This window comes from Mustela erminea, chromosome 1 (genome assembly GCF_009829155.1).
Source record: "Mustela erminea isolate mMusErm1 chromosome 1, mMusErm1.Pri, whole genome shotgun sequence".
Taxonomy (NCBI): domain Eukaryota; kingdom Metazoa; phylum Chordata; class Mammalia; order Carnivora; family Mustelidae; genus Mustela; species Mustela erminea.
The window spans coordinates 142,632,118-142,644,315 of NC_045614.1; the positions used below are offsets into that span (position 1 = coordinate 142,632,118).

Below are 12,198 nucleotides of genomic sequence, written 5' to 3' on the forward strand. Positions count from 1 at the left end.
CTATTACCTTACCAATTCTTATTCACCTCTTTGGGTATAAAAAAGATAGAACTCTCAACTTCTTAGAACAATTTCCGAAGAGATGACAGTTTTTCCTTTGGAGCATATACACTATTGGAAGCATAACAGTTATTTCAGAAACCTCTTCACCTTTTTAAAAGCACTGATCTCAGTGGAAAAGGAATTCTTCACTCTATAAAATATGGTTATATTCCATCAAAAAGATTAATATATCCTGAACTATTTTAACAAAGGAAAATCACAGAAACCTGAGTAAGATCTCAAAAACAGTGGGGAAAGTGCCAAATACATAATATTTAATACTGTAACATAAATGCTTTAAAGATTCTTCACTTTTATGGATGTCACAGACACAGGTATTAAGATGTCTCTTGGAAAATGTAAATAATTATCTGTAAGAAATGTACTAGGGTCATTAAAACCTAATAATAATATGTAAAAAACTGTAACTGTGTATTTGCTAAGTGCTTTTTTAAGGATATAGCTGTAATGTTTACATAAACATATATCTTTATAATATAAAAACACTACATAAAAATCAATTTCCCTATCTCATCTAAAAATATAAAATATGTCTAGAGACACTTAATGCCCTATGTCAATAGCTCTTCTTGAATTCTCTGCTTAGCAATCAATAATTCTCCAACCATTAGAGAACATGTTCCATGACTCATCAAAAATGATATGCAAAGTTAATGGGGATCAGTGTTCCCCTCCACACCACACACATGCATCAACACTAATGGTAGTTATACCTCATACAAGGGGAGACAGATTCAAGATGGCACCTAGCCAGGAGGCAACTCTTCCAAGTTTCTCTATAAAATCTGTCCTCCCCGCAAAAAAGAACCCACTATATCCACCCTGTCCTATATCTTTGGCAGCCTTGAAGGAAGTAAAAGTAAGCATACTTTATATGGGTAGAAAAGAACTGCATTTTTTCTAGCGTAACACTGTGTATGGCAAAATGTACTTCAGTTATGAAAATATCTGAGGGGAATGTTTCCAGGACCTATGCCATTGTGCTTTGTTTGCTAGTCAGATGCTTTCTCAAGAATGTGTTCAAATTATAAAGACAATTATCTCTGTGTATAGAAATCTTTCAAAGCCCGTATTACCACAGAAACCTATTTTTACCTTTCTTAACATTCAAAACAAGGTCTTATAGCTTACAAGTGAAAATTTCAATCTTCTGAATTTATTAATCTTTGATTAACATGTGGTCAGGAGTTTGTCTGGATTTACATGATGTTTTTATTTTCTAAGGAAGGAAAGTCATAGGATAGGAAAATACATATTAAGCATTTGAGGATAATTGCTATTTACCGAAAACTCTATTTTAAAATAAATTTTAGTGACTCGTTTATGTTTGGTAACTTCAGGACAATGATAACTATAGTGTCTCTAAAATGTTCCTAAGTAGCAATCATACTCTATTCTGGCCTTTGAGAGGTGTTAAGACTCATCCCCTAATTATAAGCCTTTTCTCTGTTATTACTACCTCACCATTAAATCTCTAAACTAAACAGTAGTTTTGAGGAAATAAAAATAGATGTTAGGTAGTGTGTTTTCTCAAATTTTGGTTACAATGGATAAGAAAGACAAGGTATTTCTATGTATAGTAAACTTCTTGAGCTTGTAAAAATAAAATTCAATTTTATTATATTTTAACCAGCAAACTCTTTCAGCTTCCTCTCAGAATGCTGCTTCCCTGCTTTATTCTAGAACAACACTACCCAAGGGAAATGCAATACAAGCCACATTTGTTATTCTAGGTGTTCTAGTAGTCATATTTTAAACAAGGAAAAAGAAGCAGGTGAAATTAACCTAACAGTATATTCTACTGAAACTGATATATCCAAAATATTATCATTGCAACATATAACCCATATACAAATATTAACCAGATGTTTTACATTCTTCCCTTCATACAAAGTTTTCCAAATCCAGAATGTAAAACTTAACTAGCCACATTTCAAATGCTCAACAGCCACATGTGGCTAGTGGCTGCTGCGCTGAACGGCACATTCTAGATTTCCAAAAATATGAAGCTTTCTGGCCTAAAACGCCACCACTTCAAAATCTTCCTATGTAATATCCTCTATAATCAGTATTGCTGTTGGGATTTTACATTAAGACAAACATTTAAGTGAATATATTTCACTTCCTTGCTCCACTCCTCTGACCCTCATATCTACTGCTCATCCTGATAACTTTTTCTTAAGGGTCTAGGAAACCCCAGTGACCTATTCTCTTTAGCTCCTTCCGAGCAAGATCTAGGATGTTCTCTAACCTGTGCATCTTCCATCACCAAGCAGAAAACCAGAAGGTGCGGCAAGGCTATTCTCTCTTGGTTTCCATAAATAGATATATCAAATACAGGTCTAATGAACCACGACAGTGATAAATGCAAGGGCAGTTTTTTTGCTTATGATGAAAATAGGAAATTTTTTAATAATAAAGTAACACACTCTTATTCAATGAGAAAAATGATTTTACTCCCCCCCACCACCACCACCCTCAACCCCAGGAGAAACCTTGGGATACTCTTTTCTTGATCTGGAACAAAACCCAGTGCTTCATTTCATAGGAATTCTGTGCCCAGAGGAAGAACAGAATGTTGGAAGCAAAATTTAATGAATTCAACTTGGAGTCTAAGTTTGCTTCAAATGTGGAAATGTAAACACAAGCAATAATATTTTAAACCATAAAACACTCTGGATTCTCCACTGGCATGGCTGCATAGAATATCACACTTTTGTTCTTAGTTACATGAGAAAAAAAAATTAAACTAGGCACATGTGAGCCTTTCTGAGTCTCTTAGTAATAATATAACCTGATTATTATGTCTTAAGTGACACTGTAATTATAGACGGATGGATGAACAGGTTTTCTGGTGCTGACCCAACCTGTTCCCTAAAACACAAAAGGCAACTTTTGTAGTTCTCCCTGAGGAAACCCCCATTAAACAAATAAAACTAAAAACTATGTCTACACTTTGAAAGAAGGCCTACCAACACAGTAATCCAAAAAAAAAAAAAGTCACCCCTATGCAACCCCCAAAAAAAAAAAAAATTTTTGAACTATAGTTGTCACCAACTTTAAGAAAGCAAAGATACAAGTGACAACAATGTGCTTTCTCAGGCTACAAAATAACATTATTCAGTGTCTCTGGCTATAAGTTGACATCTAAGACATTCTAAGTATTGAACTAAATACTCTTCCGATGAATTTCAGAGTCGCTGAACTTTCATTTTAACCTGCCTTAGTGATAATATTTTATCTCAACAGCAGGACAAGGAGAAACACCAACACTCTCAGGAGCCCACACAGATAACGTGGAGTGGATCACTTATGCGGGTATAGAATAGTTAGGTCCGAAATACCCTCTGTGTATAAACAGACACTGTGTTCAGACCCAGGAGGGAGGAACACCGTGTCCACCGGTGTAGTATTTCAAAGCGCCTTGCAGAGGGCCTGCAAATCCGAAGGCATTAATTATGACTTCTCTCTCGGTGTATTAATTTGTTTAAGAAATTCCTCAGAGTACGGCAGAGTTTACCATCCCTTTGCTATCGCCTGTCCCTGTGCTGGTGGGCACACAAAGTAAAGACAGTGGCAGTAACCTTTCTAGCAGCTTCTTACTCCGTCTTAATCCTAAGGAAGCCCCCTCCACGGGAATACACCACCAAACCCCAGCAGCCATATATTCCGCACCCCCGCCCCCCGCCCCCGGGCCGGGGAGAGACTTAAGAACAAACACAATGACTCTTCTAGCAACACCCCTGTCGTTGTAAAGTGCTGTGAGAGGAGCAGGCATAAGCTCCACCATATACCTGCTCGTGTTACAGGCTCTGGAATCAAAGTATTCTCACATGACACATTACTACCAATAACAGATTCCGGCTCCGTTTCAAAAAAAAAAAAAAAAAGTGCGGGGGGCGGGGGGGGCACATATTTGTCCTGCTTTTGTCTAAAAACCAGAACCCAAGTACTAACTACTTTTCATTCTTTTCAGTCTTTCACGAAAGCAATTCAATCAACCGACTGCGGCTCCACCCAGAGAGCGTCTATACTTACTTTTCTTACAGTTTTTGAGTGACGCACTACAAAACGATGAAAAAAAAAAAAAAAAAAAAAGAGGAGCCCTCTCATGCAGGGCGTCTTCCGCCCTGTAAACTTGGCAAAAGGCAAACTGGACTGAAATACAGCACTCTCCATATAAGGAAGCCCAGCTAAACATGTCATGCGTAATTTATGGGTAGCAGGCAGAGAATTAACCTTTGCGTGCACATATTTGGCCCAGATGAAAACCGGGCTGGATGGCAGCCCCGGGGACAGGGATGCGGGCTCTCTCGGGAGGAACCGTGGCTCGCGTCTGACGGACTCGCGTCTCCCCCCACCCCGACGAAGGTCATTAAGTTGTAAGTACACTTCCACGCACCTGTTTCCTTCCTTTCCCCCCTCTTTCCTCCTCGCCCTCTGTCCTTCTCTCTCTTTCTGTCTAGACTGCCAGACTGGACGCCGGCTGCGCTCTGACAGGGTCCGCAGCGCCCGGGGAAGGGCTGCCCGGGGCCGGGCTGCAGCGGCAGCCTCCCGCGCTCCCCCGAGCCCGAGACGGCGCGCGATCGGAAGCCGCCCGCCGCGGCGAGCCAGCCCCGGCGGCCCCGAGACGCAGCCGGCCGGAGCCCCCGCGCACTTCCTCCCGCAGCCATGGACGGCCCCGAAAGAGTACGAACAATGCAGAGCCGCGGAGCCGCGCGAGGAAACTGTGAAAATGGAAACTTACCTCTCACATTTTTTTCAGAGGCAGCCCGACTGCCGACCGAGTGCCCAAGGCATTGTGGGAGTCATGATTCCAAGAGGCCCGCGATTTAAAATTGAACTTGTCAGTTCCCGGTCACGGGAGCATGGTGAGCGCCACAACTCATTCAGCTGCAGTGAAAAGACTGTTGCATGTCGCTGTGCAGCCTCTTATCGCCGAGGTCTGGTTTCCGCTGCTGCTGCGCGGCCCCTCCCCCGCCCGCCCAGCCCCACCAGGAAGCCCGGGGCGGACTCGTCGAGCTCCCGGACGCACGCGGCGGCGAAAAAACGCTCGGCAACTTTCCGCCGCCCTCCCGCCCTCGCCCGGGCCGCCCTGGCGCCCCTCAGGCGAACCCAGTCCGCAGGGGGTGGTCGTCGCCGCTCGCGGGTCGGCGCCGAGGGCACAAGGAGACCGGAGCCGGCGCGGGCGAGGTGCATCCCCGCAGCCGACCGGTGGTATCTTCCATCTTACACGTTCAACATTATAACAGCCGAGCTACATAGTGCAAATGGGACGCACCCCTACTACTTTCCGCTCCTTGCAACCAGCCGGGCCGACACAGAGGTTCGTTGTTTTTTTTTAAAGAGGCCGGCGGATGGGGCTTTTTGTAAGAAAGCCGGCAAGGTTAGGTTGAAGGTGAGAAATCAGCTCGGCAGAAAACGGTAAGGACCTCATGGGGCTGCCGCCTTAAAATGCACCACACGGTTTTTGAACCTGGAGGGCTCACAGGCGGGAAAAAGATCTGCAAGACTGCCAGGCTGTCTCTTCCTCAAGGAGCAGGGTGTCCACAGTTTTGCAGTTCCTCAGTAAAACTGTCACGCAAGCACAAAAACTCCCACTGCAGCTTCCACTCGAGCTGGTAAATAATGTTTGGAACGTAAAATCCCCTTTCTTCCCAACTCTGCATTACACGATTTATAGGAAGCAGAGACCCTTCTCTGGAAATAAAATATCATTTTCTGAAATACTGGAATATTCCAAGGCAAGTAAGTCATATTATTGTTGGAGCAAAACAAACGACGGCCCCAAATCATAATTCATTGGGTGTTATAAGATGCAACGCGGCTCCACTTTGAATGGAAAGAATTCTGGATTAACATGATAATGTTTTGGAGGGTTGGGGGCAGAATTTTCTTTGAATTTAAGGAAGTTCGATAACTTGTTCAATAACGATTCTAATTTAAAACATCGGTTCCATGTTTTGGACACAGTGTGGAATGAAATGGTGGATATGGTGCCGTGTTCATCCTACAACTTCGTTAAGTCCTATTAAAGAGGGTGGGGCCGGCTTAAGGAGGAAAAGGAAAAACATTGTGAAAGGTGCTAAAGTTCAGGAATAAGAGGCATTAATAACAGACTTGAGTTCCAGCCGTTGGCTAGATCCCCAAAACAGTAAATATTGTGCATAGTTCCCTTCCATAACAAATAAATTAATTAATTAAATGGCTCTACTTCTCAGTGTTAATTATTGCAAAGTACCCAAGTGCACACACAATTGAGGCAAATTAAAAAGGATACTGACACTTTCTCAGAGAATAGGAAGGGGCACTCTCTATCTGCCAATTAGTAGCAATGAGGAATTCCTTTTTTTCTAATTCAGCATTCATTTCAACAACTACATCAAATGCCTACTATGCCAGAGATACAAGAATGGATAACACAGTCCCTACCCTCCAGGATAATACATCTACTAGGGAAGAGACAAATAAACCAATTATCTCTGCCTGAGGGATAAATGCTAAAACGGTGTTGGCAAGCCAAAGGGGGCCTGGCTGGGGAGGGTTAAGGAAGGCTTCCTGGAGGAGTTACTTTCAATAGGTGCCTTGAAAGGTATATAGCAATTAACAAGATGGAAAGGGACTTGCGACTGGTCAAATGGAGAAGAGAGCATGGCAGATACAATGGACCTGCCAGCTTTCCTGTCAGAAGTGAGGGAAGGGTAAATGTTGGGGAGTGGCAGGAGATGAGCTATAAGTAGGTCTGTTGTAATCCAAGGAGCCTGAGCTTTAGTCTGAAAACTGTGGTGAACTGAAGAGTTTATACAGCAACGGGATAGGTAGAGTTTGGACTTGTAGTTCAGAAGATCCTGTAGCAGCAGCTTGAGGGTGAATGGAAGTGTGGGGTGGCGGCCCATAGAAGAAGGGTGAATGGGTGTGGACAGACTGGAAAAATGACTCATGCAGGGAATGAGGAAGGGAGGAACTTTGGGAGGCTCCCAAATCCCTGGCTTAGCCTACTGGATTGTTTGCTACTTGCCTTTTAATGTCTTCCATTTGCCTTTCATTCTCCATGACAACGGCCCCTGACTTCTGAGCTGGGCCACCTATGCGTCTGCGGGCAGGTTGGCGCCCTAGCAGGCTTCCACGCACCTCTCAGAATGTCCAATGAACCGCTAAGGCCTAATCCCCGTTGTAGGAATTCATTTTCGATTGTTCTCAGACCCTTGTAGACTTCCAAGTTAGAACTTTGGTGTTCTTTTTCCTTGTGAGTTAGAAAGTTTGCTGTTTGGAGCAACATGGTCAAAAGCAGGACTTTGAACCTGTGTATGGGGCAAGAGGGGAAATTATTTTTCCACTTCAGCACTGAAGGAGGGGGGAAAGTTCTGGGAACAAAAGAGAAATTGAAACTGAGACAGATTTTCTGCTCCACCGAACAGAATACAAAGAAATACAAGAAAGACCCTTGAATGCTAGAAACAGCAAAATAAACATCCTCGTAAATGACAAAGAAGAGAAAAAAATGTTGTTTTACATTAGATAAAAGAAAAAGGGGTGGTTAAGAAAAACTATAAACTAATTGTCAATCTAAAATTCAAAAGGGACTCAAAATAAATTGTGATATAAAGCTAGTTTGCCACAGATTTAGCTTAATTTAGTATTATTGATAATGCTAGAACATGAGTAATGACATTGAAAGTTTTGAAGCACTGTAACAAACACCAGATCGTATGTTAAAAATATTAAATCATGTTGTCAGCTTTCAGCTACCAGTAGCATTCTAACCACATTTTAAATTGTGGAAATTATTAAAAAATCATTAGTAATAAAAAGTAAATAGTTTCCCATTTAGAATACCACTGATATTCCCTCAGTGCCAGGAAAGCATGAGCAGTATGGTTTCTTTTGCTTCTGTGAAATGTACTTAGAGTTCATGGGCTCATGAGTGAGTAGATCCATAAGTACAAAAAGAAGGTCATTTGTGGGTGGAGAGGGAAATTACAGAAAACAATTTCAGATGAAATAAAACTGCATTTTCAGATAAAGGAAAGAATGTTCACTGTAGGTTCTTGAAATATTTCAGACCATTCAAGTCTTAATTATACCAATGAATCCCAATAGAAATGCAGTTAAGGAGTATGGCTTTTAGAGATAATATCAGTTGGCTGGTTTACCAATAATATAGATAAAGGAAGTGGTAGCATTTATCTTTTTCACTCAAATGGGAGTCTTTAAGGCACCTGTATAACTGTGTGTGAGTATGTGTATGAATTGTATCTTCCTTGTCCTACAAACCACATTTATAGTTCAGTGAGTTTTAAGTGCCTCCCAAATGTAATTTGGCTTTCCTGGCAAAACAAACAAAGAAAGAAACAAAAAACTCAGTGAAAATATCCTAAGAAGGTATGTTTTTTAAAAGTCAAAATATGAAATTGTTTTCAATCACTGATCTAGGAATGCTGCTTTTATTATACCAGGACAAAAATAATCCATTGCAAGACAGTGCCAAAACAGACCCAAATGTAGATCTTTTGCATTCTGGTCCACGTTTAGATACATATGGTTGAGAGAAGAAGCTTCTGGAAGGCAGGGAAGAGTTGGAAACATTTTTGTATGGAGAATCCATTTTAAGCAGATACATTAAATGTACCTCTATTACATTTCACAGTGGAGGAGGGAGGCACTCTTTTATAGCTTGGATTCAAACTTGTTTAGGTATGTGAATAAATACACTGATAGAGTCAGATGATTTAGTTTATCTTCAAGGACCTTATATATTTCCCAAACTAAGTTTTTAAAATCATGCCCAGTATAAATAACATATTCTATTGCATATTATGTATATATATAGTGTGCTGTGTAATACAACATACTGTATGTATAATTTTTGTGCCGCTTAAAGTATAAATCACATAAGTGTGAAAATATTAGATTAGAATCAACATATTTGTCTTAAAATGTTTATAAAGACTAAAACTGAGTTACAAGTATTTGGACATATCTCAATTAAGCTATTCTACCTAAAACTTGAATCTAAATCTTCAATATAATTATTTTGGCATCCGGCAATAGGACAATATAAAAAATACACTTCAGAATTAAAAATTGAGAAACACAGAATTTAAGTTGGGAATGGAGCGTTAGAGACCATCTGGCCCTCTTCCTTTGTTAGACCAGACAACATTGTATAAGTAAATTGGCACCGTGACAGAGCAAGACTGGCATCAATGTCTTCTGACTTCTCAGGCCATTTACTGTCATTGGTTTTCTTAAAAACACTGGGGGCAACAAGAAACTCTAATATAGGCATAAAGTTCCCCAAGTTTAATGTAAAGAAGGGCCATGCAAGATTTTCAGTATAGTTCTTTACTCCTCTACTTTTTCTTTCCTTTTTTCTTTTTTCTTCTTTCACACTCTTTCTTCCACTTCTTTTTTCTTTCTCCACTCTTCCATCCTTCTTTCTGTCAGAAAATATTTTTCACATAATCCCTCTGTTCCAGATTTCACAAATGTTTATTGATCATCTATCATGCTAAGTCCTGTTCTGAGTACTACCGTTTGAGATATGACAACAGACCCATCACTACCCTCAAGGAATTTACAGGCTGCAGAGGGAACCAGGCACTAAACAAGGAAGGAATAAATATAAAGAAACAGGTAAACATGGGAAGCAAGTTCAGATGGAGCTAAGTGCTGTCAAATAAGAGAAAGCAGGTTAGCAGGACTAGGGAGGGAGGAAACAGGACTTGACCTATTCAAGGGCATGGTCAAGAATTGAGGTGGCCTGAGATCAGCGAAGTCCTCAAGGAGAGGCAGAACATCTGCAGAAAGACCATTCAAAGCAGTGGGAACTGCATGTCCAGAGCCTTGAATCCCAATTTCGCACTAAGGCTTCAAGTCCCAACAGTGAATAAAAACAAACAGGACGCTACCTTCAAAGAGCTTATATTTAAGTGAGAAAAACAATGAAGCCTAATCAAATTAATCACACTCAAAATCGACAATTGTAGTCATGAGACTTGTGGTCTGTGGGAACTATCCGAGTGTTTGGTTGTATTAGAGTTTGGGGGGTGGGGGTTAGAGGTGGGGGATGGCATGTGATCCAGATTTGGTTTTCACAGAAATAACTAGAGTACTCTCTTGACCACTAGTGTGGGGGCTAATGGTCTAGTCCCAGAGCGGAATGCAGGAGGTGCACCAAAAAGAGTGGGCTCTACTAGGAGGGCTAGGGGCAGCAAATAGCTGAAGGGCAGTGGAAAACCCTTAGCAGTAAGATACAGTAAAAATTAGAATCTTATATCTGAGAACTGAAGAGAATCTGTAAGATGACCACCTCCAAGCCTTAAAGGAAGTGAGATTTATGTGTGTGTGCGCGTGTGCACGCATATGTGCACTTTATTTCTTTCTTGAAGTCAACACAGTATAGAAAATTCAAAATTACTGAAAATAGAATATTTTTATAAAAATCAGCAACGATTCTAATTCCCGGAGATAGTCACTGGTCGTACTACAGTTTATATCCTTCCAGGCTTTTCTCAACACATTTTTTACATAGCTGACATTGTATATATGCAATTTTGTGTTCTGTTTTCTTTCCCACTTAATCTCATAGTATAACTTTATAAGACAAATGATATCTCTCATGTCATTCATCTAAACCTTCATTTATCACATGAGGTTTTGGGGCCTGGACAATTGACCCTTGACCAAAACCTCACAGCTAATGAGAGGTCAAGACTGCTGCCCCACAGTGTAGGATTTCACAATCTGTATCCCAGATCCTGAATTAATGTGTGTAATATTTAATATATTGACATTCTACTTGGGATATACACATGTTTTTTAATAAGAACTGTCACTAAGGAAAAGGAAATGGTCTTTTAAAAAGCAGTTACAAAATAAATATGGGGATGCCTAGGTGATTCAGTCGGTTAAGTGTCTGCCTTTGGCTCAGGTCATGATCCCAGGGTCCTGAGATCGAGTCCTGTGTTGGCTCATTGCTCACTGGGGAGCCTGCTTCTCCCTCTGCCTACCGCTCCCCCTACTTGTGCTTTCTTTCTCTCTAATAAATTTCAAAAAAATCTTTAAAAATTTAAAAAACAAACAAAAATAAATATGAAACAGGTAGCCAGAATGCCAAAGTGGGCATATTATGTACGCATGTTTATAGTGTATAATTACATGTAATATTAAGAAATGCTTTCTACCATCTCATAAAGTTGTGTGTGTGGCTTAGCCCAGAATCCCCTGTAATTTTTTAGAAATAGTATCTAGTAGGTCTTATAGCATGAATGTTATAGTATAACTATTTTATATGCCATAATGCAAATATTTCTATCTATTATCTCTGTCCATGAAGAATAAAAGCATCTGAAAATATGGCCATCGCCTTATTGGTTCCTAAAGGCAAACAAATGTATGAAAATGCCAATAGCAACGCTGGTTTTTCCTTTCCTGAATGTCTGTTTTCTCTATCTACTCATCTCATATTTGAAGTTCTTTCTTTGGGTTTCTATGATCATTGATGTCCCTCCCTTTCCTCATTTCATTGTTGGGTTCTCTCTGGATCTTGTCGGCTCCTCTTATTCCTTGTTACCTCTCTGTTTCCTGAAATTACCTTCAGATAGCTTCTCAACAGGTGTCCTAAAGGCCTTTTGAGAAACGACAACTTTTGTTGCATTAATAAATGGTGGGAGATTCATATACACATGTTTTTCTTTTTCTCCTCTTTGCCTTTCCAGTAGTGTGGACAGTCAGTAGTACAGTCATGAATTAATTCTATTGTCTTAACGTAGGCATCGGTATGCTGGCTATTGCTTCTTAATTCATTGAACAAATATTTATTGGGCACTGATTATATGCCAAGTGTTGCACTTGGCACCGGAGATAGAGAAATTATTAAGATTTCTGCAAGGTACTCATGGTCTAGTTCAGCTGGGGGGTCGAAGTGAAGGGGCAGATGTGGAGGGAAAAAAAAACAAAACACCTCACACTTTCAGAAAAAAAAGTATAGCAAATGAAACAATTCAATTAAATTCAATAAACCCTGAGTGCTCACCATGTGCCAGGCAGATGGTAAGGAGTCTAGGGCTATGCCAGGCCTTGCTCCTCACGGACTCCCAAGCAGCTGGCAAATGGTAAAATTACCTGGCACGT

At 40.6% G+C, this 12,198-nt stretch overlaps 1 protein-coding gene across 18 annotated transcripts in view; it reads right to left on the reverse strand.

Annotated features, from left to right (window-relative positions):
- MBNL1 (muscleblind like splicing regulator 1) overlaps window positions 1-12,198 on the reverse strand; it is a 198,572-nt gene that overhangs the window by 170,295 nt on the left and 16,079 nt on the right. For 11 of the 18 annotated variants that reach the window (XM_032345037.1, XM_032345028.1, XM_032345012.1 and 8 more), the window contains exon 1: window positions 4,811-4,919. The exons of 4 other annotated variants lie outside the window; for them this stretch is intronic. The gene's annotated coding sequence lies outside the window, so the exon portion shown is untranslated. Of the gene's footprint in view, window positions 1-4,810; window positions 4,980-12,198 lie in introns of those variants that run through there. 3 more of the 18 variants (XM_032345047.1, XM_032345075.1, XM_032345083.1) reach the window with 2 other exon arrangements.